This window comes from Zea mays, chromosome 2, assembly GCF_902167145.1.
Source record: "Zea mays cultivar B73 chromosome 2, Zm-B73-REFERENCE-NAM-5.0, whole genome shotgun sequence".
NCBI lineage: Eukaryota > Viridiplantae > Streptophyta > Magnoliopsida > Poales > Poaceae > Zea > Zea mays.
This window is the reverse complement of record NC_050097.1, coordinates 8,606,363-8,633,930: the sequence shown is the minus strand read 5'-3', so window position 1 is coordinate 8,633,930 and position 27,568 is coordinate 8,606,363. Positions and strand designations below refer to the sequence as shown.

The 27,568-nt window shown below is 47.2% G+C and overlaps 1 protein-coding gene and 1 non-coding gene across 2 annotated transcripts in view; both read right to left on the bottom strand.

Annotated features, from left to right (window-relative positions):
- The window catches only part of LOC109939218 (uncharacterized), a 73,988-nt gene that overhangs the window by 25,399 nt on the left and 21,021 nt on the right, over window positions 1-27,568 (bottom strand). The gene's annotated exons all lie outside the window — the stretch shown is intronic.
- LOC111591083 (small nucleolar RNA U3) lies at window positions 5,101-5,333 on the bottom strand. The gene has a single exon (XR_004856846.1). It is a non-coding gene; the product is annotated as a small nucleolar RNA U3 (small nucleolar RNA).

Below are 27,568 nucleotides of genomic sequence, written 5' to 3'. Positions count from 1 at the left end.
GATTGTTTTTAAAGCACAATAAACTTCTGAAGATTATCAATAACAATAAAAAATGGAACCAAAAGAAACAAACAAATGCAAGAACAATGTCAAAACTAGTATAGGTATCTGTTGCAAACTTGCAGTTGATAAAATTTGATATAAAATAATTAGACAGACATTAATTTTAAATATAATCACAAAGTCCCCTAGGACGTGTCGGTGTACACTATCTGTAAGAGATTTTTATATAGTGGTAACGAAAATGACTCCGTATACTCGTATTGGAGACGACGTTCTCGGGTCGAAGGTCGTCCGTTTCTTGTGACTATGATTTCAAATAGTGTTTTGTTATCTATGCTATCAATTTTTGCCATACCTTAATTTTTTTCTGTCATCCGCCACTATTTATGCTATCTTTTTCTTTTTCATTCTAGGACGGCGTTCCAATTGATGTGCAATCCCAGTATAGCACATATGTCACACTGAGTAGTCAGCTGAACATCAAATCTATTATCTGTCATATGTGCTTTTTTGAACGGCAGCTCCATCAAAATAGCAAAGTCCCTATACGAGAGGTAAAGTTGTAACTATCAAATATATTCGTATTTACTATCGATGGTGCATGTCTAATTTAAAATTGTGTGCAGATAATCTTGCACTGCCATAAACAACATGAAATACAAGGCATTAAATGCAACTATAACGGGTGCGAAGTTCGAGTGCGCAAAGAAGATGATCTTAAACTGCACAGGCACTTCTGCCATGGTCTAGAGGTAACAGTCAGTCTCAAATGTCATTTCATTCTCTGCTGCTCCTTTAAGAAATAATGTTTTTGCTAATGTGTCAAACTATTCATTTGTCAACTACAAGGAACTAACGATGAACAAGAGTAGATCTTCTCCAAGCAGTAAGTTTTTTGATGTTCAATTATGATTGTTTCAAAATTTCACCTTTACAATGAATGAGGAACGTACTTACGCTATGAGCAAGGTCACCCAAATAGTGGTTTCATCCTTATTCCTATATTTTTGGAACAAACACTAGGGTTTTGGTTCAGTTCATGTAAGTATTAATGTTACTTAATTTCAGAAAAAAAATCTAGATGTTCGTATATAAACTGAAGCGAGTCAAGAATAAAAGTAGTAGTTGCATGTTGGCATTAGGCACATTTATCTAGCTAATTTGCTATTCAATCCCCAGCAGAAGCTTTTGTTGTGATTCTCTAATATTTAGAAGAAGATTACATGGAGAAAGTACTCAGTTATTGGAGGAATTGAAAAACATATGAAATGACATTAATCTTGATGATTCAAGAGATAAAGCTATATGGACTATTAATAAAAAAAGATTTTCTGTTAAATCACTTTATCTCAAGTGTAGCTCTTTGGATAAGGTTCCTTTCTGGTTCATTTGGAAGGCTCGAATACCCCCAAAGAATAAAAGTGTTCTTGTGGTTTGTCATAAAGAATAGAGTCTTATCAAAACAAAACCTAAAAAACCGAAACTGGAAAGAAAACTTTAACTATTTTTGGTGTGGTTGTATGGAAACTACGAAACACATTTTTTTCGATTGCCGGATCACATCTTTCACTTGGAGGGTGATTAGTATGGTGAAGAACATGCACATAATGTCAAAAACTGCTGAAAATATGTTTGGAGAATGGATCTATAAATTTAAAAATAAAAGCAGAAATCTTATCGTGGTGGGCTGCAGTGCGATCCTTTGGACCCTCTAGAGGGTTAGAAATGGTGTTTGTTTTAATGGTAAAAATACAGTTTACACTGATGCTATTTTCTTCATGTGCTACTTTTGTATGAATGATTGGGCTCTGATCCATACAAAGATGGAAGGAAGGACACCTGTGACCGGTTAAAGATTTTTTCAACAAAAAACTTGGATGGAGAATGGTGACGTCTTTGTGGCACTATCTGGTGTTGTTCTGGTTTAAATTCTCCCTGGTTTAAACAGTTTGTAGCGAGGTTAGCTGTAACCCGCTGGGGTGTGATCTTCCCCATGTAATAAAGTCTGACTTAGCTAGAATTGACCATGAGTGGTTGGGTGTATTTTCCTTTTTAGAATGGTTTTTCTGTTTAGGATTAATTCCGCTTGCTTTCTTCGGTTGACAGTCTTCTAAGTCGTAGTTTTTTGGTGGATATATGTTGGTCATGTATGAAACTCGTTTCCTATTTCTTAATGGTGGAAACCCCTTTTTGTTAAAAAAAATATCCAGAAGAGCAGCGTCTCTCCTATTCAATGCTCTCAAGAAGACTTGCCTCTTGTTTAGACCATCTATCCTACCCTGCCGTCCAGTTGAGTTTCCTGTCAATTATTTGGATCTGCCCAAGAAGCTCACGAAGGACCAACTACTTCCCCTAATTAACCGGTTGGCAGACCTCCTTCCTGGCTGGAAGGTTGATCTTACCACTAGGGTTGGTCAGGTTGTTTAGGTTCAGTTCGTGCTCACGGCGACAATTATCTATCACGTCATGGCTTTGGACCTCCCATGCTAAGCTATAAAGGGAAGAAAGGAAGCTAATGGAGGCTATTTCTTGGTGGCTTGAATCTTGATCGAGAGTCACTAGGGTCGTTGTTTTACACGAGACCATCCATGAGTTACATAGGAAGAAATATAGTGGAGTGATTTTTAAAATGTATTTTTGAAAAGACGTACTATAAGGTTAAGTGAACTTTTGTGGAACACACTTTTAGGTTGAAGGGCTTTTTAGTGTTTGGATTGCATGGATCAAATCAATTATTTCCGGTGGTCATATCAGTATTAAAGCTAATGACCAGATATTTAACACCCTGAATTTGGGGTATAAATTTTTTTCTAATATTCACCAAATTAAGGTGTTACCCTCTCTTTTCCTTGCTTTTCTTTTTCCTAAATAGTGAAGAATTATTTTGTTTTATATCAATGTGTAAGCCTAGTAAAATAAAACCCTAGAGAAACTTTGGTTGTTGTATAGTGTTTCTAAGTGTAAGGTATGTTTGAGACATGTTATTATATCCTGTAGAAGTCCGCGGTAAGTTTTGTTGTATTCTTTTCCAGGATTTTCCTTTTTTACAAAAAAAAAGAAATTCCACGTGGTTCTAAAATACTTGCAGGAATTTGCCCAAATTTCTTTAAGGCTCCTAGGGCATTTTTTGAACCGTACCCTAAATCTAAATTTTATAGAATTAATATGAAATTATAAAATTCTAGATATAGATAAATCTAATCTTAATCTAGCTACTCCAAAGCCACCGCCCTCAAAAATACTTCTGCGACAACAGAGCCTCCACGATCGCCACTGGTTCTTCATCTACGTCATTGACCCTGCCACCGTCGTGCCGCCGCGTTGCTCCACGACGCCGGTGAGTCCTTCTCCGACCAGTCCTCCATAGAGCATTTTTCATCCATTCTACTTTCCCGTTCTTTGTTTCTGTGATTCCTTCGCCTGTAGCCGGCCATGGCGCGTAGCGGTGTGCCCTCCCCTGCCTACGTGCGCAGCGGCCGCCGTGCCCCACTGGCATGGTCGTGCGCATCCCTCCGGCGAGGGCCGTTGCACCCGCCTGATGGCCGACGGCACTTCCCAGCCCCGTGCCCCCGTCTCGCCGTTGTTGCGCCGCCGTCTATTGTTGCAGCCGCTTGCCGCGGCCTGCCCGCGCTGCTCCAGCACGCCACCAGACATGGCCACCGACGAGTTCGCTCAGCCGGTGCCGCCTCCTTCCTTGTGTTGTGTCGCCCCATACTGCAAGTTGAAGAAAAGAAAACTGCCTCTGCTTCGTTCGTTCATGTGACCAAGGAAGGAGAACGGGCCCATCATGGCCACGTGTCCACATTCGGTTGGCCTCAAGAATGGTTGTTGTCACACCCGGATTTCAGGGGCACCAAAACTCGGGCGTGTGATAATCACCAAGTGTGCTGGGACCAAGTCTTACACATATTATGACTCATGGTACAGAAAATAATGTCACGACATTAATATATAACAGAGTTTGTACAAAATAGTTAAATAATTACATCATATGAAGACAACGATCCAGCAAATAAAGTTGACTGGGAGACGACAGCCTAGACCTCTCATGATCTTATCACAGCATCCTCCATGCGCTTCATCCAGTGGTACCTGTCCTTGACCTTGGGGGATGTGAGTATAGCAAGAGTGAGCTCACATAAGTTCATCGCTCAACAAGTTGTGGGGAATAATGTGCATGAACTCGCCAAAAGTGTGAGCTCATGAGTGTAAGGATTACCAAAGATGATGGTAAAAGCTGAGCATTGCTTTTAAAGTTGGTCAAAATTTTATTAGCAATTACTAGATATAAGTAGATACCAACCCAATTATAAGAGATCAGGATTAATAACAACACCCACAATGTAATGCAAATGACAAATTGAGTTTAATTCCATAAGTTAATCATGTGAGTGTCCGAGCCGCTTATGACTGTGAGCACGACTGATATACCAGTTTTACACTAAAGGTTACACATCTTTACCCACAAGTCATATTACCCATTTGCCATGGGGTTGTACGGACCTCATACACATCTACCAAGGAAATGAGGCAGGGTAGCACTACGAGGCCTTTCCAAAGTTCCACTAGTTCGAGAAAAACCCGCTACGAATTCAGCATGATGGTCAGCTGTTTCTGCTGCCTCAGAGGAGCTTGACCTGAAGAGCAAGTAAACAGTGTACCTTAGCCTTACTGCATGGTAGTTGGCAAATATTGAGATTTGCGTACTGCATCGCTCACAATGTTTAGGAACTCGATTTTTCTCTTTTTTGTTATATACTTACTAATATACTTCTTTTAAATGTAACTCGGCTTTGCTTGGGACAAAAAAAGACAGATCAAAATAACTGTGAACTTCTGCAAATCAAGTAGCAAGAGTTATCACATGTGTTGCGCATCGCATGTACAGTCAAAGATGAAGGAACCTAAAGCAAGCAAACTGCAGCACAAGACTTGCACTCTTGCTATGAGAGAATTTTGAGCAACAGATCCGCTCCTTCTTTGATTGAGAGTAATGTTGAGCGAGAAAACAACTGTTGCGATAGGAACAGTTTGATCAAATTTCTTTGATTGCAATCTGGTAAAAAGCAAAATGAAAACCAAAGCAGGAAAAAAGGGAGCCTGTCAGACAACCTATGGGCCACCCAGACTTCGAGACAAGACAAGCATGGCCTGGCCAGGAACCATCCTCTATAACACAAGACCCAGCGAACAGAGCCAATCCCAGCCGTTAATCACGCTCTGGCCCACAGGTCATTGCCTCATCAATCAGGCTTAAGTGCTTGCCTCCTTATTAGTCAAGGATGCAACGGTACGATCCTATAGAACTGATCCTGTTCAAGTAAGGTCGTGCTGAACTCTACGAGGCTCAGCATTATAAGCTGGCTAACCTTGGTCTGCGCTTCCGAGGTGGTCCTAATACGTTCGCTAAGCTGTTCAGCTCAACACGCTAGTTCGACAAACAACTTCTCTGATTTTAACATGCTTGGAAAAGGTGGATTCGGAAAAGTTTACAAGGTAATTAGAAGTTTTAGCTTGATAATTTCAGTAGAAGAAATATTATAGCAGTTATCTGGCTAAATTGACAAATGGTTACGTCATCTAGGCGATGTTGGAGAGTTGTCCAGCGGTACGATGTATTCACTTGGGTCTTTTATGCGTGCAAGACAGTCCATATGCGAGGCCACTCATGCCATCTGTTCTGTTCATGCTAGCAAATGAAATAGCCACACTTCCTATCGGGTACCATAATTAGGGGTACCCCCAACACTCCTAAACACGACTGGTAAACACCCTCAGCACAAACTGCAAAGACTGATGGGCACGGTTCAGGTCAAGACCTCGTCTACCAAGGGACGCAATCTCGCCTCGCCCGACCCCGGCCTCGGGCGGGAACAGTAGTCCCGGACTAATTCACGCCTTGCCCGAGGGCCTCCTCAGGCGGTGGGCGCACCCTCGGCTCGTCCGAATCCCAGCTCGGACAGGCTTCGTCGAGAAGCAACCTTGGCCAAATCGCCTTACCAACCGACCGTGTCGCAGGCGCATTCAATGCGAAGACAGCCTGGCACCTTATCCTGACATGTGCGCCTCAGTCGGCAAGGTCGAAGTGACTGCAGTCACTTCACCCCTCCACTAACCGATCTGACAGGAAAACAGCGCCGCTCGCCCCGCTCCGACTGCTGTGCCACCCACCGGAGTAAGACTGACAACAAGCCGAGTTCAGCCTCGGGCGCAACAGGAAGCTCCAACTCGCCCGACCTTAGGCCTCGGCCTCGGGAGGAGGTCTCCGCCTCGCCCGACCCCAGGGCTCGGCCTCAGCCTCGGCCTCGGGAGGAATCGCGTCCTCGCCCGACCCTGGCCTCGACCTCAGGAGAAGTCTCCGCCTCGCCTGACCTTGGGCTTAGACCAACCGCGCCACAGGGGATACATCATTACTCTACCCCTAACTAGCTCAGGCTACGAGGGAACAAGACCGGTGTCCCATCTGGCTCGCCCTGGTAATAGGTAATGATGGTTCCCCGCGTGCGTCCATGACGTCGGTGGTTCTCAGCCCCCTACGGAAGCAAGGAGACGTCAGCAGAATCCCAGCCGCACCGCCAGCTGTGCCTCCACAGGGCTCGGGCACTTCTCCGACAGCCACGTTATCGCGTACACAGGGCTCAAGCATCTCTCCGACAGCCACGTTGGCATGTACACAGGGCTCAGGCACTTCTCTGCCAGACACGTTAGCGCCTAGCTACACCCCCATTGTACATCTGGACCCTCTCCTTGCATCTATAAAAGGGAGGTCCAGGGCCTTCCTGCGGGGGGGGGGGTCGCGCGAGGAGAACGAGTAAACAAACAGGCTCTCTCTCTCTCTCTCTCCTGCGACGCTTGTAACCCCTACTACGAGCACACCCCCGGTGCGAGATAATACAAGCCACGTTTCCCCTTGTGTTCCATCTTGCGCCAACCCATCTGGGCAGGGGCACGCAGCGACAAATTTACTGGTTGGCTTACGGACCCCCCGGGTCCGAAACACCGACAGTTGGCGCGCAGGTAGGGGCCTGCTGCGTGTTAACGAACACTTTCCTGTTGAGTTCCAGATGGGTAGTCTTCAGCAACCTCTTCAGCCCAGGACGGTGCTCCGCTTCGGGAGTCTCGAGTTCATGTCCCTCGACGGCAGCTACGACATGGTACTCCTCCCCCCGCAGCGCGACAGCAACAATGACGGCTGTCAGCTCGCCTGGCGGCGGCGAACTCGACGACGTCTTCCCCCGTGGCGGAAGAGCGGCATCCGGGTTTACCCCGCCACCCTCCTCGCCGCAGGAGGAGGAGACGGGGCAACTGTGGCCACGCAGGAGTGAAAGGGAAATGTGCCCTTGGGCCATTTCTAAGTATTTTGGTGATTGAGTGCAAACACAAGGGCTTAAATGTGAAAATATGCTCATGGATGAACAAAGTGCAAATCACAAGTAAAGGTATGTTTCTAAGCCTTAGTACATTAGTTTTGTGTACTAACATCTTGTCTAAGTGTTAGAAACAGGAGAAAGAAGAAAAGAAAAGAAGTGGAGAGTGGCTGTGTATAGCCAAAGGCTGCTTCGGACTGGGGCACCGGACTGTCCGGTGTGCACCGGACAGTGTCCGGTGCGCCAGACCACCACAGAGCAAACCAGCCGCTCTCGGGTTTTTCTCCGGCGACTTCGGCTAAAATTCACCGGACTGTCCGGTGTGCACCGGACTGTCCGGTGAGCCAACGGTCGGCCGGGCCAACGGTCGGCCGCGCGATCGGGGCGCGACACGTGGCCGAGCCAACGGTCGGAAGGAAGCACCGGACTGTCCGGTGTGCACCGGACATGTCCGGTGCGCCAACTGTGCGCAGATCTGACTCAGACAGCAACGGTCGGATGCGCTGTTTAAGGAAACAAATCAGGCACCGGACAGTGTCCGGTGTGCACCGGACTGTCCGGTGCGCCACGAGACAGAAGGCAAAGATGGCCTTCCAGATTTGTTCCCAACGGCTCCTAGCTGCCTTGGGGCTATAAAAGGGACCCCTTGGCGCATGGAGGAGCACACCAAGCATTCCTACAACCTTTCTAAGCACCAAGACATTGATCTAGCGCATTCGATTCATTGTGATAGCATATAGAGCTCTTGTGGAGTTGTGTACTCTTTGAGTTGTGTTGCGAGCTCTTATTGCTGCTTGTGTGCGTGTTGCTCTGATCTTTTGAAGTCTTGTGTGCGTTGCTCATTCCCTCCCTTGCTCCGTGATTCTCTGTGAACATCTTTTGTAAGGGCGAGAGGCTCCAAGTTGTGGAGATTCCTCGCAAACGGGATTGAGAAAAGAAAAGCAAGAACACCGTGGTATTCAAGTTGATCATTGGATCACTTGAGAGGAGTTGAGTGCAACTCTCGTCCGTTGGGACGCCACAACGTGGAGTAGGCAAGTTTTTGTACTTGGCCGAACCACGGGATAACCACTGTGTCATCTCTGTGATTGATTTCTTGTGGTTATTGTGTTTTGACTCCTCTCTAGCCACTTGGCCATACTTGTGCTAACCCTTAACAAGTTTTTGTGGCTTAAGTTTTGAAGTTTTACAGGATCACCTATTCACCCCCCCCCCCCCCCTCTAGGTGCTCTCAATTGGTATCAGAGCCGTTCTCTTCAAGAAAGGGACTAACCGCCCGAAGAGATGGATCCTAAGGGGAAGGGAATTGTGATCAATGACAAGGAGAAGGAGTCCTTTGTCAACGAGCCAAGGGATGACAAGTCCAATGACTCGGGCTCGGGCCACAAGCGAAAAGATGGGAAAAAGAAGAAAACAAGACGCATCAAGGAGATCGTCTACTACGACAGCGATGAGTCCTCTTCTTCCCAAAAGGACGACGACCACGACAAACAAAAGACGGTTAACTCAAACTTTTCTTTTGATTATTCGCGCATTCCATATAGCTCAAATGCTCATTTGCTCCCCATTCCACTTGGCAAGCCTCCTCACTTTGATGGAGAGGACTACGGATTTTGGAGTCACAAAATGCGTACTCACCTATTTTCTCTCCATCCAAGCATTTGGGAGATTGTGGAAAGTGGAATGAAATTTGATAGCTCGGATAGCCCTTCATTCATTAATGAGCAAATCCATAAGAATGCACAAGCTACCACTGTTCTTCTAGCTTCATTGTGCAGGGATGAATATAACAAAGTGAGCGGCTTGGATAACGCCAAGCAGATCTGGGACACCCTCAAGATCTCTCATGAAGGGAATGACGTTACCTTGCTCACCAAAACAGAGTTGGTGGAAGGCGAGCTTGGACGGTTCGCGATGATAAGGGGCGAGGAGCCAACTCAGACATACAACCGGCTCAAGACCCTTATCAACAAAATAAGGAGCTACGGAAGCACGCGATGGACGGACCACGACGTCGTCCGACTAATGCTCAGGTCCTTTACCGTTCTTGATCCTCATTTGGTGAATAATATTCGTGAGAATCCCAGGTACACCAAAATGTCGCCCGAAGAAGTCCTAGGAAAATTCGTCAGCGGGCGAATGATGATCAAGGAGGCAAGGTATGTGGACGACGCCTTGAATGGACCGATCAACGAGCCGCAACCTTTTGCTCTCAAAGCCACAAGGAACAAGGAGGCGCTACCCAGCAAGGTGGCGCAAATTGAGGCGGCCGGTCTTAATGATGAGGAAATGGCCCTCATTATCAAGAGATTCAAGACGGTGCTAAAGGGTCGCAATGGACAGTCGAGCAAGACTAAGACCAAGGGGAAGCGATCATGCTTCAAATGCGGTAAGCTTGGTCATTTTATTGCTAACTGTCCTGATAATGAAAGTGACCAGGAAAAGGGGAACAAGAGGGAGAAAAAGAAGCACTACAAGAAAGCCAAGGGCGAGGCGCATATAGGCAAGGAGTGGGATTCGGATTGCTCCTCCTCCGACTCCGACAATGAGGGACTCGCCGCCACCGCCTTCAACAAATCGGCCCTCTTCCCCAACGAGCGTCACACGTGTCTCATGGCTAAGGAGAAGAAAGTAAGTACTCGAAACTCTACTTATGCTTCTTCTAGTGGTGATGATTCTAGTGACGATGATGAAATACACTATTCTAGTTTATTTAAAGGTCTAGATAGAATTACGATTGGCAAAATTAATGAATTAATTGATGCATTGAATGAGAAGGATAAACTCTTAGAGAAACAAGAGGATTTATTGTATGAAGAGCATGATAAATTTTTAGAAGCTCAAAAATCTCATGCTCTAGAAGTTAAAAGAAATGAAATGCTTACTTGTGAATTATCTTCATGCCATGAGACAATTTCAAAATTAAAGTGCATTAACGATGAGTTGAATGCTAAGATAGAAATAGCTAGTAAATCAACAACTTGTGTAGAAAATGTTGTTATTTGCAATAGATGTAAAGACTTTGATATTGATGCTTGTAGTGAACACATAGCTTCTATTGCAAAGTTAAATAATGAAGTGGCTAGTCTTAATGACCAACTTAAGACTAGCAAAAGTGAATTTGATAAGTTAAAATTTGCAAGGGATGCTTACACAATAGGAAGACATCCCTCAATTAAGGATGGGCTTGGCTTCAAGAGGGAAGCCAAGAACTTAACAAGCCATAAGACTCCCATCTCCACCAAGGAGAAAGGGAAGGCTCCTATGGCTAATAGTGTTAAGAAGAATCATGCTTTCATGTACTATGATAGGAGATATTCTAGAAATGCTTTTAGAGGTCATGATGTTTTTGATTCACATGCTTATGACTCTTATGCTATGACTGCTTCTAGTTCTCATGTTATGCATGGTAGAAATGGGCTTAGAAGAAATGTTGTTCATCAAATGCCTAGGAGAAATGTTGTTAGGAAAGTAGTGAATGAACCTTCTACAATTTATTGTGCTTTGAATGCTTCCTTTGAAATTTGTAGAAAGGATAAGAAAATTGTTGCTAGGAAGCTAGGGGCAAAATGCAAGGGAGACAAAACTTGCATTTGGGTCCCTAAGGATATATGTGCTAACCTTGTAGGACCCAACATGAGTTGGGTACCTAAGACCCAAGCCTAAATTTGCCTTGCAGGTTTATGCATCCGGGGGTTCAAGCTGGATTATTGATAGCGGATGCACAAACCATATGACGGGGGAGAAGAAAATGTTCACCTCCTACGTCAAGAATAAGGATTCCCAAGATTCAATCATATTCGGTGATGGGAATCAAGGCAAGGTAAAAGGGTTAGGTAAAATTGCAATTTCTAATGAGCACTCTATCTCTAATGTGTTTTTAGTAGAGTCACTAGGATATAATTTACTATCTGTTAGTCAATTGTGCAATATGGGATATAACTGTCTGTTTACAAATGTAGATGTGTCTGTCTTTAGAAGAAGTGATGGTTCACTAGCTTTTAAGGGTGTATTAGACGGCAAACTTTATTTAGTTGATTTTGCAAAAGAAGAGGCCGGTCTAGATGCATGCTTAATGGCTAAGACTTGCATGGGCTGGCTGTGGCATCGCCGCTTAGCACATGTGGGGATGAAGAACCTCCACAAGCTTCTAAAGGGAGAACATGTGATAGGTCTAACCAATGTTCATTTCGAAAAAGATAGACCTTGTGCAGCTTGTCAAGCAGGGAAACAGGTGGGAGGAGCGCATCACAGCAAGAATGTGATGACCACTTCAAGACCTCTGGAGCTGCTGCATATGGATCTCTTCGGACCCGTCGCCTATCTAAGCATAGGGGGAAGTAAGTATGGTCTAGTTATTGTTGATGACTTTTCCCGCTTCACTTGGGTGTTCTTTTTGCAGGATAAGTCTGAAACCCAAGGGACTCTCAAAGGCTTCCTCAAGAGAGCTCAAAATGAGTTTGAGCTCAAAGTGAAGAAGATAAGGAGCGACAACGGATCCGAGTTCAAGAACCTTCAAGTGGAGGAGTTCCTTGAAGAGGAAGGGATCAAGCACGAGTTCTCCGCTCCCTACACACCACAGCAAAATGGTGTGGTAGAGAGGAAGAACAGGACACTCATCGATATGGCGAGGACGATGCTAGGAGAGTTCAAGACCCCCGAGTGCTTTTGGACGGAAGCCGTTAACACTGCTTGCCACGCCATCAACAGGGTCTACCTTCATCGCCTCCTCAAGAAGACGTCGTATGAGCTACTAACCGGTAACAAACCCAATGTATCGTACTTTCGTGTATTTGGGAGTAAATGCTACATTCTAGTGAAGAAGGGTAGAAATTCTAAGTTTGCTCCCAAAGCTGTAGAAGGGTTTTTATTAGGTTATGACTCAAATACAAAGGCGTATAGAGTCTTCAACAAATCATCGGGTTTGGTTGAAGTCTCTAGCGACGTTGTATTTGATGAGACTAATGGCTCTCCAAGAGAGCAAGTTGTTGATTGTGATGATGTAGATGAAGAAGATGTTCCGACGGACGCTATACGAACCATGGCGATTGGAGAAGTACGGCCACAGGAACAAGATGAACGAGATCAACCTTCTTCCTCAACTATGGTGCATCCCCCAACCGAAGATGACGAACAGGTACCTCAAGTGGAGGCGCTTGATCAAGGGGGAGCACAAGATGATCAAGTGATGGAGGAAGAAGCGCAACCGGCACCTCCAACCCAAGTTCGAGCGATGACTCAAAGGGATCATCCCGTCGACCAAATTCTGGGTGACATCAGCAAGGGAGTAACTACTCGATCTCGTTTAGTCAATTTTTGTGAGCATTACTCTTTTGTCTCCTCTATTGAGCCTTTCAGGGTAGAGGAGGCCTTGCTAGATCCGGACTGGGTGTTGGCCATGCAGGAGGAGCTCAACAACTTCAAGCGCAATGAAGTTTGGACACTGGTGCCTCGTCCGAAGCAAAATGTTGTGGGAACCAAGTGGGTGTTCCGCAACAAACAGGACGAGCACGGGGTGGTGACGAGGAACAAGGCTCGACTTGTGGCAAAAGGTTATGCCCAAGTCGCAGGTTTGGACTTTGAGGAGACTTTCGCTCCTGTGGCTAGGCTAGAGTCCATTCGTATCTTGCTAGCATATGCCGCTCACCATTCTTTCAGGTTGTACCAAATGGATGTGAAGAGCGCTTTCCTCAACGGGCCAATCAAGGAGGAAGTGTACGTGGAGCAACCCCCTGGCTTCGAGGATGAACGGTTCCCCGACCATGTGTGTAAGCTCTCTAAGGCGCTCTATGGACTTAAGCAAGCCCCAAGAGCATGGTATGAATGCCTTAGAGACTTTTTACTTGCTAATGCTTTCAAGGTTGGGAAGGCCGATCCAACTCTTTTTACAAAGACATGTGATGGTGATTTGTTTGTGTGCCAAATCTATGTCGATGACATAATATTTGGTTCTACTAAACAAAAGTCTTGTGAAGAGTTTAGCAGGGTGATGACGCAGAAATTCGAGATGTCGATGATGGGCGAGTTGAGCTACTTCCTTGGGTTCCAAGTGAAGCAACTCAAGGACGGCACCTTCATCTCCCAAACGAAGTACACGCAAGATCTGCTAAAGCGGTTTGGGATGAAGGACGCCAAGCCCGCAAAGACTCCGATGGGGACCGACGGACACACCGACCTCAACAAAGGAGGTAAGTCCGTTGATCAAAAAGCATACCAGTCAATGATAGGTTCTTTGCTTTATTTATGTGCTAGTAGACCGGATATTATGCTTAGCGTATGCATGTGTGCTAGATTTCAATCCGATCCTAAGGAGTGTCACTTAGTGGCGGTGAAGCGAATTCTTAGATATTTGGTTGCTACGCCTTGCTTCGGGCTCTGGTATCCAAAGGGGTCTACCTTTGACTTAGTTGGATACTCAGACTCCGACTATGCTGGATGTAAGGTCGATAGGAAGAGTACATCAGGGACGTGCCAATTCTTAGGAAGGTCCCTGGTGTCATGGAACTCTAAGAAACAAACATCTGTTGCCCTATCCACCGCTGAGGCCGAGTACGTTGCCGCAGGTCAGTGTTGCGCGCAACTACTTTGGATGAGGCAAACCCTCCGGGACTTTGGCTACAATCTGAGCAAAGTCCCACTCCTATGTGACAATGAGAGTGCTATCCGCATGGTGGAGAATCCTGTTGAGCACAGCCGCACAAAGCACATAGACATCCGGCATCACTTTTTGAGAGACCACCAGCAAAAGGGAGATATCGAAGTGTTTCATGTTAGCACCGAGAACCAGCTAGCCGATATCTTCACTAAGCCTCTAGATGAGAAGACCTTTTGCAGGTTGCGTAGTGAGCTAAATGTTATAGATTCGCGGAACCTGGATTGAATTGTAGCATACATGTACTTATGCTTTTGATCATGTTCCTTTTTGCATTTTGTTGCTTATTATGGTGCTCAAGTTGTACAAACACTCCCTGGACCTCACAAGTCCGTTGCAAAGTGATGCACATGTTTAGGGGGAGATGTGTTACAACTTGACCCTTTGAGACTAACCACGTGCTTGAGTTTGATAATTTAGTCTCGAAGGAGGATTGAAAGGGAAAAGGTGGACTTGGACCATGAAAGACTTCCACTGCACTCCGATGAGAGGGTAACTAATTCCAAGTTCATCTCATGAAATCTTATTGCCATTTGCTCTTAATTGAGAACTTTGGTGAGGCAATGGGGTTACGGGGCCAAGATTGATCCCGTTTTGGTGCTTGATGCCAAAGGGGGAGAAAATAAAGGCCAAAGTGATAAATGGATCAGCTACCACTTGAGAGATTTTGAAAATAGTAGAATAGAGTTTTTGTTTTGTCAAAAGCTTTTATTGTCTCTTATTGTCTCTATTGTCAAAAGTTGACTTCTTGTGGGGAGAAGTGGTGATTATGGGAAATAGGGGGAGTTTTTGAAATCTTTGATCAATCTCTTTTGGAATGACTCTCTTTATGCTTCAACATGTGTGTTTGACTTAGAGATAGAGATTTGAGTTTGATTTGCAAAAACAAACCAAGTGGTGGCAAAGGATGATCCATATATGTCAAAATTGAATAAAACTCAAAGTCAGTTTTTATTTGAAGTGATTTTGCACTTGTTCTAGTTGCTTTATGTTGTGTTGGCATAAATCACCAAAAAGGGGGAGATTGAAAGGGAAATGTGCCCTTGGGCCATTTCTAAGTATTTTGGTGATTGAGTGCAAACACAAGGGCTTAAATGTGAAAATATGCTCATGGATGAACAAAGTGCAAATCACAAGTAAAGGTATGTTTCTAAGCCTTAGTACATTAGTTTTGTGTACTAACATCTTGTCTAAGTGTTAGAAACAGGAGAAAGAAGAAAAGAAAAGAAGTGGAGAGTGGTTGTGTATAGCCAAAGGCTGCTTCGGACTGGGGCACCGGACTGTCCGGTGTGCACCGGACAGTGTCCGGTGCGCCAGACCACCACAGAGCAAACCAGCCGCTCTCGGGTTTTTCTCCGGCGACTTTGGCTAAAATTCACCGGACTGTCTGGTGTGCACCGGACTGTCCGGTGAGCCAACGGTCGGCCGGGCCAATGGTCGGCCGCGCGATCGGGGCGCGACACGTGGCCGAGCCAACGGTCGGAAGGAAGCACCGGACTGTCCGGTGTGCACCGGACATGTCCGGTGCGCCAACTGTGCGCAGATCTGACTCAGACAGCAACGGTCGGATGCGCTGTTTAAGGAAACAAATCAGGCACCGGACAGTGTCCGGTGTGCACCGGACTGTCCGGTGCGCCACGAGACAGAAGGCAAAGATGGCCTTCCAGATTTGTTCCCAACGGCTCCTAGCTGCCTTGGGGCTATAAAAGGGACCCCTTGGCGCATGGAGGAGCACACCAAGCATTCCTACAACCTTTCTAAGCACCAAGACATTGATCTAGCGCATTCGATTCATTGTGATAGCATATAGAGCTCTTGTGGAGTTGTGTACTCTTTGAGTTGTGTTGCGAGCTCTTATTGCTGCTTGTGTGCGTGTTGCTCTGATCTTTTGAAGTCTTGTGTGCGTTGCTCATTCCCTCCCTTGCTCCGTGATTCTCTGTGAACATCTTTTGTAAGGGCGAGAGGCTCCAAGTTGTGGAGATTCCTCGCAAACGGGATTGAGAAAAGAAAAGCAAGAACACCGTGGTATTCAAGTTGATCATTGGATCACTTGAGAGGAGTTGAGTGCAACTCTCGTCCGTTGGGACGCCACAACGTGGAGTAGGCAAGTTTTTGTACTTGGCCGAACCACGGGATAACCACTGTGTCATCTCTGTGATTGATTTCTTGTGGTTATTGTGTTTTGACTCCTCTCTAGCCACTTGGCCATACTTGTGCTAACCCTTAACAAGTTTTTGTGGCTTAAGTTTTGAAGTTTTACAGGATCACCTATTCACCCCCCCTCTAGGTGCTCTCAAGGAGGCGGCACCTCGTCGGCTGTCGGTCCAGAGCGAGTCGACGACACCGGCACCCCAGCGGGGGACATGTCGGGCGTTGTCCTCGCACCTGAGACAACGACGGATGTCGTTTCCCCGTAACGTGCCAACCCCAAGTGGACTGATGATGCCAGCACCCTCGCGAAGGACTTGCTGGGCGTTAGCCTCGTACCTGAGATAACGGTGCAGTCCGTCCCCGACGCGACTTCCCCACCGTCCATCGACCAAGAGGTACCGTCCGTTTTCCACCCTGTGCCTTTTAGATTCAGCTTCGATCCGCCAAGCGACCCCGCTTCAGTGAGCGCTTTCGTAAAGGCATATCCTAACCTTCCGGGGTACCATATGTGGTCATCCTGGGACCGATTGACGACCGTCTCAACCTACGGGCCCCCGGGTTCCGAGGAAGAAGATGACCCCGACTCCGGTTGGGATTTCTCTGGGCTCCGTGATCCCAGTGCCATGCGGGACTTTATGACCGCATGTGACTACTTCCTCTCCGGTTGCTCTGATGATGGCCATAGCCTTGGCAACGAGGGTTGTGGCCCAAGTCGCGATTGTTTCCACGTCGATCTAGGGGGTCACGACGAAGGTAACCACCTCGGTATGCCGGAGGGTGACGATCCCCCTAGGCCTGCTTCTCGCGTTGACATCCCGCGGGAGCTAGCTGTGGTCCCAGTCCCTGTGGGGGGTCAGGACACACAGCTTGAGCAAATCCGCGAGATGCAGGCCAAACTCGATGAGGAAGCAGGGCAACTTGTGCAGCTCCAGCAGAACATCGAGCAGGAGTGGGCAGACCGAGCACTCGCCGGAGAAGCGTGTCATCGGGCCCGGGACGTCCAACGCCGTATCGTTGATGATGCCAGGGCAAGGCTGCCCCTGGCCTCCAGTGGGGTCGGCCAGAATCTAGTTGCAGCAGCAGTGCTACTTCGAGCAATGCCGGAGCCATCCACCACCGAGGGGCGGCGTATCCAGGGAGAACTCAAGAATCTCCTGGAGGATGCCGCGGTCCGACGGGCCGAAAGCTCTGCCTCCCGAAGGCAAGGGTGCCCCCCGGGGCATCGCGCAACGACTTCCTGACTCATGCGGGAGGCCTCGGTCCACACCGGGCGCACACAGGACGAGATGCCTGCAGCCCCGGATCACCTCGGCAACGAGCACCACCGCTGCGACCGTCGAGCCTGCCTCGACGAGAAGGTGCGCCGAGGCTACCACCCCAGGCGCGGAGGACGCTACGACAATGAGGAGGATCGGAGTCTCTCGCCCGAACCACCAGGTCCGTGAGCCTTCAGCCGGGCCATACGACGGGCGCCGTTCCCGGCTCGGTTCTGGGCCCCGACTACCATCACCAAGTACTCGGGGGAGACGAGGCCGGAGTTGTGGCTTGCGGACTACCGGTTGGCATGCCAGCTGGGAGGGACGGATGACGACAACCTCATCATCCGCAACCTCCCTCTCTTCCTCTCCGACGCCGCCCGGGCCTGGCTGGAGCATCTGCCTCCCGCGCAGATCTCCAACTGGGACGACCTGGTCAAGGCCTTCGCTGGAAATTTCCAGGGCACGTACGTGCGCCCTGGGAACTCATGGGATCTCCGAAGCTGCCGCCAGCAGCCAGGGGAATCCCTGCGAGAGTACATCCGACGGTTTTCGAAGCAGCGCACCGAGCTGCCCAACATCACCGACTCGGATGTCATCGGGGCGTTCCTCGCCGACACCACTTGCCGTGACCTGGTGAGCAAAATGGGGCGCAACACTCCCACCAAGGCGAGCGAATTGATGGACATCGCCACCAAGTTCGCCTCTGGTCAGGAGGCGGTCGAAGCCATCTTCCGGAAGGACAAGCAGCCTCAGGGACGGTAGCAGGAAGATGTCCCCGAGGCGTCCGCCCAGCGTGGCACGAAGAAGAAGGCCAAGAAGAAGTCGCAAGCGAAGCGCAACGCCGCTGACGCAGATCTTGTCACTGCTGCCGAGCACAGGAACCCTCGGAAGCCTCCCGGAGGGGCCAACCTGTTCGACAAGATGCTCAAGGAGTCATGCCCCTACCACCAGGGTCCCGTCAAGCACACCCTTGAGGAATGCGTCATGCTCCGCCGCTACTTCCATAAAGTCGGGTCCCCAGCGGGAGATGGCAAAGGCCAAGACAACCACAAGAAGGAGGGCGACAAGGCAGAGGAGTTCACCTAGGTCCACAACTGCTTCATGATCTACGGTGGGCAAGTGGCGAATGCCTCGGCTCGACACCGCAAGCAGGAGCACCGGGAGGTCTGCTCAGTAAAGGTGGCGGCGCCAGTCTACCTAGACTGGTCCGACAAGCCCATCACCTTCGACCAAGGCTACCACCCCGACTGCGTGCCGAGCCCAGGAAGGTACCCGCTCGTTGTCGACCCCGTCATCGGTAACGCCAGGCTCACCAAGGTCCTCATGGACGGAGGCAGCAGCCTCAACATCATCTACGCCGAGACCCTCGGGCTCTTGGAGATCGATCTATCCACGATCCGGGCCGGTGCATCGCCCTTTCATAGGATCGTCCCCGGAAAGCGCGTCCTGCCCCTTGGACAACTCGATTTGCCCGTCTGCTTCGGAACTCCCTCTAACTTCCGCAGGGAAACCCTCACGTTTGAGGTGGTCAGGTTCCGAGGGACCTACCATGCGGTGCTGGGGAGACCGTGCTACGCCATGTTCATGGCCGTCCCCAACTACACGTACCTCAAGCTCAAGACGCTAGGCCCCAACGGGGTCATCACCGTCGGATCCACGTACCGACACGCGTACAAATGCGACGTGGAGTGCGTGGAGTACGCTGAGGCCCTCGCCGAGTCTGAGGCCCTCATCGCCGACCTAGAGTGCCTCTCCAAGGAGGTGCCTGATGCGAAGCGCCACGCTGGCAACTTCGAACTGGCTGAGGCGGTTAAGTCCGTCCCTCTCGACCCCAGCAATGACGCCTGCAAGCAAGTCCGGATCGGCTCCGAGCTCGACCCCAAATAGGAAGCAGTGCTCGTCGACTTTCTCCGCGCAAACGCCGAAGTTTTTGCGTGGAGTCCCTCAGACATGCCCGGCATACCGAGGGATGTCGCTGAGCACTCACTGGACATCCGAGCCGGTGCCCGACCCGTGAAGCAGCATCTGCGCCGTTTCGACGAAGAAAAGCGCAGAGCCATAGGCGAGGAGATCCACAAGCTGATAGTCGTAGGGTTCATCAAAGAGGTATTCCATCCCGAATGGTTAGCTAACCCTGTGCTTGTGAAAAAGAAAGGTGGGTGAAAGGGAATTAGGCTTACACCTAGTTCTCAAATAATTTTGGTGGTTGAATTGCCCAACACAAATAATTGGACTAACTAGTTTGCCCAAGTGTGTAGATTATACAGGTGTAAAAGGTTCACCCTCAGCCAATAAAAAGACCAAGTTTTGGATTCAATAAAGGAGCAAAGGGGCAACCGAGGGCACCCCTGGTCTGGCGCACCGGACTGTCCGGTGTGCCACCGGACAGTAAACAGTACCTGTCCGGTGCACCAGGGGACTCAGACTCAAACTCTTCACTCTCGGGATTTCTCGGAAGCCGGCGCGCTATAATTCACCGGACTGTCCGGTGTGCACCGGACATGTCCGGTGCTCCAAGGAAGCACGGTCTCCGGAACTCGCCAGCCTCGGGTTCGCGTGGCAGCCGCTCCGCTAAAATTCACCGGACTGTCCGGTGTGCACCGGACTGTCCGGTGTACCAGCGGAGCAACGGCTCTTTTCGGCGTCAACGGCTCCCTGCGGTGCATTTAATGCGCGCGCAGCGCGCGCAGACGTCAGACATGCCCATACCGGTGCACCGGACATCAAACAGTACATGTCCGGTGTGCACCGGACATCCAGGAGGGCCCACAAGTCAGAAGCTCCAACGGTCAGAATCCAACGGCAGTGATGACGTGGCAGGGGCACCGGACTGTCCGGTGTGCACCGGACTGTCCGGTGCGCCATCGAGCAGACGCCTCCAGCCAACGGTCAAGTTTGGTGGTTGGGGCTATAAATACCCCAACCACCCCACCATTCATAGTATCCAAGTTTTCCACTTCTCAACTACTACAAGAGCTCTAGCATTCAATTCTAGACACACTAAAGAGATCAAATCCTCTCCAATTCCACACAAAGCCCTAGTGACTAGTGAGAGTGATTTGCCGTGTTCATTTGAGCTCTTGCGCTTGGATTGCTTCTTTTCTTTCTCACTTGTTCTTGAGAACACAACTCCATTGTAATCAAGGCAAGAGGCACCAATTGTGTGGTGGCCCTTGCGGGGAAGTTTTGTTCCCGGCTTTGATTTGAGAAGAGAAGCTCACTCGGTCCGAGGGACCGTTTGAGAGAGGGAAGGGTTGAAAGAGACCCGGCCTTTGTGGCCTCCTCAACGGGGAGTAGGTTTGGAAGAACCGAACCTCGGTAAAACAAATCTCCGTGTCTCACTTGCTTATTCGATTGGGATTTGTTTTGCGCCCTCTCCTGCGGACTCGTTTCTTATTACTAACGCTAACCCCGGCTTGTAGTTGTGTTTATATTTGTAAATTTCAGTTTCGCCCTATTCACCCCCCCTCTAGGCGACTATCAATTGGTATCAGAGCCCGGTGCTTCATTAGAGCCTAACCGCTCGAAGTGATGTCGGGAGATCACGCCAAGAAGGAGATGGAGACCGGCGAAAAGCCCACTACAAGCCACGGGAGCACTTCATCGGAAGAGTCCCGCACCAAAAGGAGGGAGAAGAAGAAGAGCTCCTCCCACAAAGGGAAGGAGAAGAAATCTTCTTCTCACCACAAAGAGAAGAAGGAAAAATCTTCTTCTCACAAGCCGCATCGGAAAGGCGACAAGCACAAGAGGATGAGGAAGGTGGTCTACTACGAGACCGACACTTCATCAACATCGACCTCCGACTCCGATGCGCCCTCCGTCACTTCTAAGCGCCAAGAGCGCAAGAAGTATAGTAAGATCCCCCTACGCTACCCTCGCATTTCCAAACATACACCTTTACTTTCCGTCCCATTAGGCAAACCACCAACTTTTGATGGTGAAGATTACGCTAGGTGGAGCGATTTAATGCGATTTCATCTAACCTCGCTCCACAAAAGCATATGGGATGTTGTTGAGTTTGGTGCGCAGGTACCATCTATAGGGGATGAGAACTATGATGAGGATGAGGTGGCCCAAATCGAGCACTTCAACTCTCAAGCAACAACGATACTCCTCGCCTCTTTAAGTAGAGAAGAGTATAACAAAGTGCAAGGGTTGAAGAGCGCCAAGGAGATTTGGGATGTGCTCAAAACTGCGCACGAGGGAGATGAGCTCACCAAGATCACCAAGCGGGAAACGATCGAGGGGGAGCTCGGTCGGTTCCGGCTTCACAAAGGGGAGGAGCCACAACACATGTACAACCGGCTCAAGACTTTGGTGAACCAAGTGCGCAACCTCGGAAGCAAGAAGTGGGACGACCACGAAGTGGTAAATGTTATTTTAAGATCTCTAATTTTTCTCAATCCCACTCAAGTTCAATTGATTCGTGGCAATCCTAGATATACTAAAATGACCCCCGAGGAAGTTATCGGGCATTTTGTAAGTTTTGAGTGCATGATAGAAGGCTCGAGGAAAATCAACGAGCTTGGCGACCCATCCGAAGCCCAACCCGTTGCATTCAAGGCAACGGAGGAAAAGAAGGAGGAGTCTACTCCAAGTCGACAACCAATCGACGCCTCCAAGCTTGACAATGAGGAGATGGCGCTCGTCATCAAGAGCTTCCGCCAAATCCTCAAACAAAGGAGGGGGAAAGACTACAAGTCCCGCTCCAAGAAGGTTTGCTACAAGTGTGGTAAGCCCGGTCATTTTATTGCAAAATGTCCTATATCTAGTGACAGTGACCGAGGCGACGACAAGAAGGGGAGAAGAAAGGAGAAGAAAAGGTATTACAAGAAGAAGGGCGGCGATGCCCATGTTTGTCGGGAATGGGATTCCGACGAAAGCTCAAGCGACTCCTCCGACGACGAGGACGCCGCCAACATCGCCGTCACCAAGGGACTCCTCTTCCCCAACGTCGGCCACAAGTGCCTCATGGCAAAGGACGGCAAACGGAAAAAGGTTAAATCTAACTCCTCCACTAAATATGAATCTTCTAGTGATGATAATGCTAGTGATGAGGAGGATAATTTACGTTCCCTTTTTGCCAACCTTAACATAGCTCAAAAAGAAAATTAAATGAATTAGTTAGTGCTATTCATGAAAAGGATGACCTTTTGGACTCCCAAGAGGATTGTCTAATTAAAGAAAACAAGAAACATGTTAAGGTTAAAAAGGCTTATGCTCTAGAAATAGAAAAATGTGAAAAATTATCTAGTGAGCTAAGCACTTGCCGTGAGATGATTGACAACCTTAGGAATGAAAATGCTATTTTAAATGCTAAGGTTGATTCACATGTTTGTAATATTTCAATTCCCAATCTTAGAGATGATAATGTTGACTTGCTTGCTAAGATTGATGAATTGAATGTATCTCTTGCTAGCCTTAGATTAGAGAATGAAAATTTAATTGCTAAGGCTAAAGATTTTGATGTTTGCAAAGTTACAATTTCCAATCTTAAAGATAAAAATGATATTCTTCATGCTAAGATTGTTGAACTTAATTCTTGCAAACCATCTACATCTATTGTTGAGCATGTATCTATTTGTACTAGATGTAGAAATGTTGATATTGATGCTATTCATGATCATATGGCTTTAATTAAACAACAAAATGATCATATAGCAAAACTAGATGCTAAAATTGCCGAGCACAACTTAGAAAATGAGAAATTTAAATTTGCTCGTAGCATGCTTTATAATGGGAGACGCCCTGGCATCAAGGATGGCATTGGCTTCCAAAAGGGAGACAATGTCAAACTTAATGCCCCTCCTAAGAACTTGTCTAACTTTGTTAAGGGCAAGGCTCCCATGCCTCAGGATAACGAGGGCTACATTTTGTACCCTGCCGGTTATCCCGAGGCCAAAATTAGGAAAATTCATTCTAGGAAGTCTCACTCTGGCCCTAACCATGCTTTTATGTATAGGGGTGAGACATCTAGCTCTAGGCAACCAACCCGTGCCAAGTTGCCTAGAAAGGAAACTCCTAATGCATCAAATGATCATGTTATTTCATTTAAAACTTTTGATGCTTCTTATGTGTTGACTAACAAATCCGGCAAGGTCGTTGCCAAATTTGTTGGGGGCAAACACAAGGGTTCCAAGACTTGTGTTTGGGTACCCAAAGTTCTTGTGTCTAATGCCAAAGGACCCAAAACCGTTTGGGTACCTAAAGTCAAGAACTAAATTTGTTTTGTAGGTTTATGCATCCGGGGGCTCAAGTTGGATACTCGACAGCGGGTGCACAAACCACATGACCGGGGAGAAAAGGATGTTCTCCTCATATGAGAAAAACCAAGATCCCCAACGAGCTATCACATTCGGGGATGGAAATCAAGGTTTGGTCAAAGGTTTGGGTAAAATTGCTATTTCACCTGACCATTTCATTTCTAATGTTTTTCTTGTTGATTCATTAGATTACAACTTGCTTTCTGTTTCACAATTATGTCAAATGGGCTACAACTGTCTTTTTACTGATGTAGGTGTCACTGTCTTTAGAAGAAGTGATGATTCAATAGCATTTAAGGGTGTGTTAGAGGGTCAGCTATACTTAGTAGATTTTGATAGAGCTGAGCTCGACACATGCTTAATTGCTAAGACTAACATGGGTTGGCTCTGGCACCGCCGACTAGCCCATGTTGGGATGAAGAATCTTCATAAGCTTCTAAAGGGAGAGCACATTTTAGGATTAACAAATGTTCATTTTGAGAAAGACAGGATTTGTAGTGCATGCCAGGCAGGGAAGCAAGTTGGTGTCCATCATCCACACAAGAACATCATGACGACCGACAGGCCGCTTGAGCTACTCCACATGGATCTATTCGGCCCGATTGCTTACATAAGCATCGGCGGGAGTAAGTATTGTCTTGTTATTGTGGATGATTATTCTCGCTTCACTTGGGTATTCTTTTTACAGGAAAAATCTCAAACCCAAGAAACCTTAAAGGGATTCTTGAGACGAGCTCAAAATGAGTTCGGCTTAAGGATCAAGAAAATTAGAAGCGACAATGGGACGGAGTTCAAGAACTCTCAAATTGAAAGCTTCCTTGAGGAGGAGGGCATCAAGCATGAGTTCTCTTCTCCCTACACTCCACAACAAAATGGTGTAGTGGAGAGGAAGAATCGAACTCTATTGGACATGGCAAGAACCATGCTTGATGAGTACAAGACACCGGACCGGTTTTGGGCCGAAGCAGTCAACACCGCCTGCTACGCCATCAACCGGTTATATCTTCACCAAATCCTCAAGAAGACATCATATGAACTCCTAACCGGTAAAAAGCCCAACATTTCATACTTTAGAGTTTTTGGTAGCAAATGCTTTATTCTTGTTAAAAGAGGTAGAAAATCTAAATTTGCTCCTAAAACTATAGAAGGCTTTTTACTAGGATATGACTCAAACACAAGGGCATATAGGGTCTTTAACAAGTCCACTGGACTAGTTGAAGTCTCATGTGACGTTGTGTTTGATGAAACTAACGGCTCTCAAGTAGAGCAAATTGATCTTGATGAGATAGGTAATGAAGAGGCTCCATGCATAGCGCTAAGGAACATGTCCATTGGGGATGTGTGTCCTAAGGAATCCGAAGAGTCTCCAAGTGCACAAGATCAACCATCCTCCTCCATGCAAGCATCTCCACCAACTCAAAATGAGGATGAGGCTCAAGTTGATGAAGGGCAAAATCAAGAAGATGAGCCACCTCGAGATGATGGCAATGATCAAGGGGGAGATGCAAATGATCAAGAAAAGGAGGATGAGGAAGAACCAAGACCGCCACACCCAAGAGTCCACCAAGCAATCCAACGAGATCACCCCGTCGACACCATCCTCGGCGACATTCATAAGGGGGTAACTACTCGATCTCGTGTTGCTCATTTTTGTGAGCATTACTCTTTTGTTTCCTCTATTGAGCCACACAGGGTAGAGGAAGCTCTCCAAGATTCGGATTGGGTGGTGGCGATGCAAGAGGAGCTCAACAATTTCACGAGGAACGAGGTATGGCATTTAGTTCCACGTCCTAACCAAAATGTTGTAGGAACCAAATGGGTCTTCCGCAACAAGCAAGATGAGCATGGTGTGGTGACAAGGAACAAAGCTCGACTCGTGGCCAAAGGGTATTCACAAGTCGAAGGTTTGGATTTCGGTGAAACCTATGCACCCGTAGCTAGGCTTGAGTCAATTCGCATATTATTGGCCTATGCTACTTACCATGGCTTTAAGCTCTATCAAATGGACGTGAAAAGTGCTTTCCTCAACGGACCAATCAAGGAAGAGGTCTATGTTGAGCAACCTCCCGGCTTTGAAGACAGTGAGTATCCTAATCATGTCTATAGGCTCTCTAAGGCGCTTTATGGGCTCAAGCAAGCCCCAAGAGCATGGTATGAATGCCTAAGAGATTTCCTTATTGCTAATGGCTTCAAAGTCGGCAAGGCCGATCCTACTTTGTTCACTAAAACTCTTGACAATGATTTGTTCGTATGCCAAATTTATGTTGATGATATTATATTTGGGTCTACTAACGAATCTACATGTGAAGAATTTAGTAGGATCATGACAAAGAAATTCGAGATGTCTATGATGGGGGAGTTGAAATATTTTCTAGGATTCCAAGTCAAGCAACTCCAAGAGGGCACTTTCATTAGCCAAACGAAGTATACTCAAGATATTCTAAGCAAGTTTGGGATGAAGGATGCCAAGCCCATCAAGACACCCATGGGAACAAATGGGCATCTCGACCTCGACACGGGAGGTAAGTCCGTGGATCAAAAGGTATACCGGTCGATGATTGGTTCATTACTTTATTTATGTGCATCTCGACCGGACATTATGCTTTCCGTATGCATGTGTGCAAGATTTCAATCCGACCCTAAGGAATCCCACCTTACGGCCGTAAAACGAATCTTGAGATATTTGGCTTATACTCCTAAGTTTGGGCTTTGGTACCCTCGGGGATCCACATTTGATTTGATTGGTTATTCGGATGCCGATTGGGCAGGATGCAAAATTAATAGGAAGAGCACATCGGGGACTTGCCAGTTCTTGGGAAGATCCTTGGTGTCTTGGGCTTCAAAGAAGCAAAATTCGGTCGCTCTTTCCACCGCCGAAGCCGAGTATATTGCCGCAGGCCATTGTTGCGCGCAATTGCTTTGGATGAGGCAAACCCTGCGGGACTACGGTTACAAATTAACCAAAGTCCCTTTGCTATGTGATAATGAGAGTGCAATCAAAATGGCCGACAATCCCGTCGAGCATAGCCGCACTAAGCACATAGCCATTCGGTATCATTTTCTTAGGGATCACCAACAAAAAGGGGATATCGAGATTTCTTACATTAATACTAAAAACCAATTAGCCGATATCTTTACCAAGCCACTTGATGAACAATCTTTTACCCGACTTAGGCATGAGCTCAATATTCTTGATTCTAGAAATTTCTTTTGCTAGCTTGCACACATAGCTCATAAATGAACCTTTGATCATGTCTCTTTCATATGCTATGACTAATGCGTTTTCAAGTCTATTTTAAACCAAGTCATAGGTACATTGAAAGGAATTGGAGTCTTCGGCGAAAGACAAAGGCTTCCACTCCGTAACTCATACTTCGCCATCACTCCAAGCATCTCTCTATTTTTTTGGGAGAAATGAGCATCAAAGAAAAGGACTTCGTCTTTGGTATAATCTTAACTCATTTACTTATGACCAAAGGGGAAGATAGTACCTAAGGGCTCTGATGATTCCGTTTTTGGCGATTCATGCCAAAAAGGGGGAGAAAGTATGAGCCCAAAGCAAAAGGACCGCACCACCACCTTTTTCAAAAAGACTTAGTATTAAGTATTTATCAATTGGTTTTCCTATTGTGTTCAAAAGGGGGAGAAAGTAGTATTTCAAAAATGGTATATCAAAACCCTCTTGAACACTAAGAGGTGGATCTTTTTAGGGGGAGTTTTGTTTAGTCAAAGGAAAAGCATTTGAAACAGGGGGAGACAATTTCAAATCTTGAAAATGCTTTGCAAACTCTTATTCATTTACCTTTGACTATTTGCAAAAGAACTTTGAAAAGGATTTACAAAAGAATTTGCAAAAACAAAACTCGTGGTACA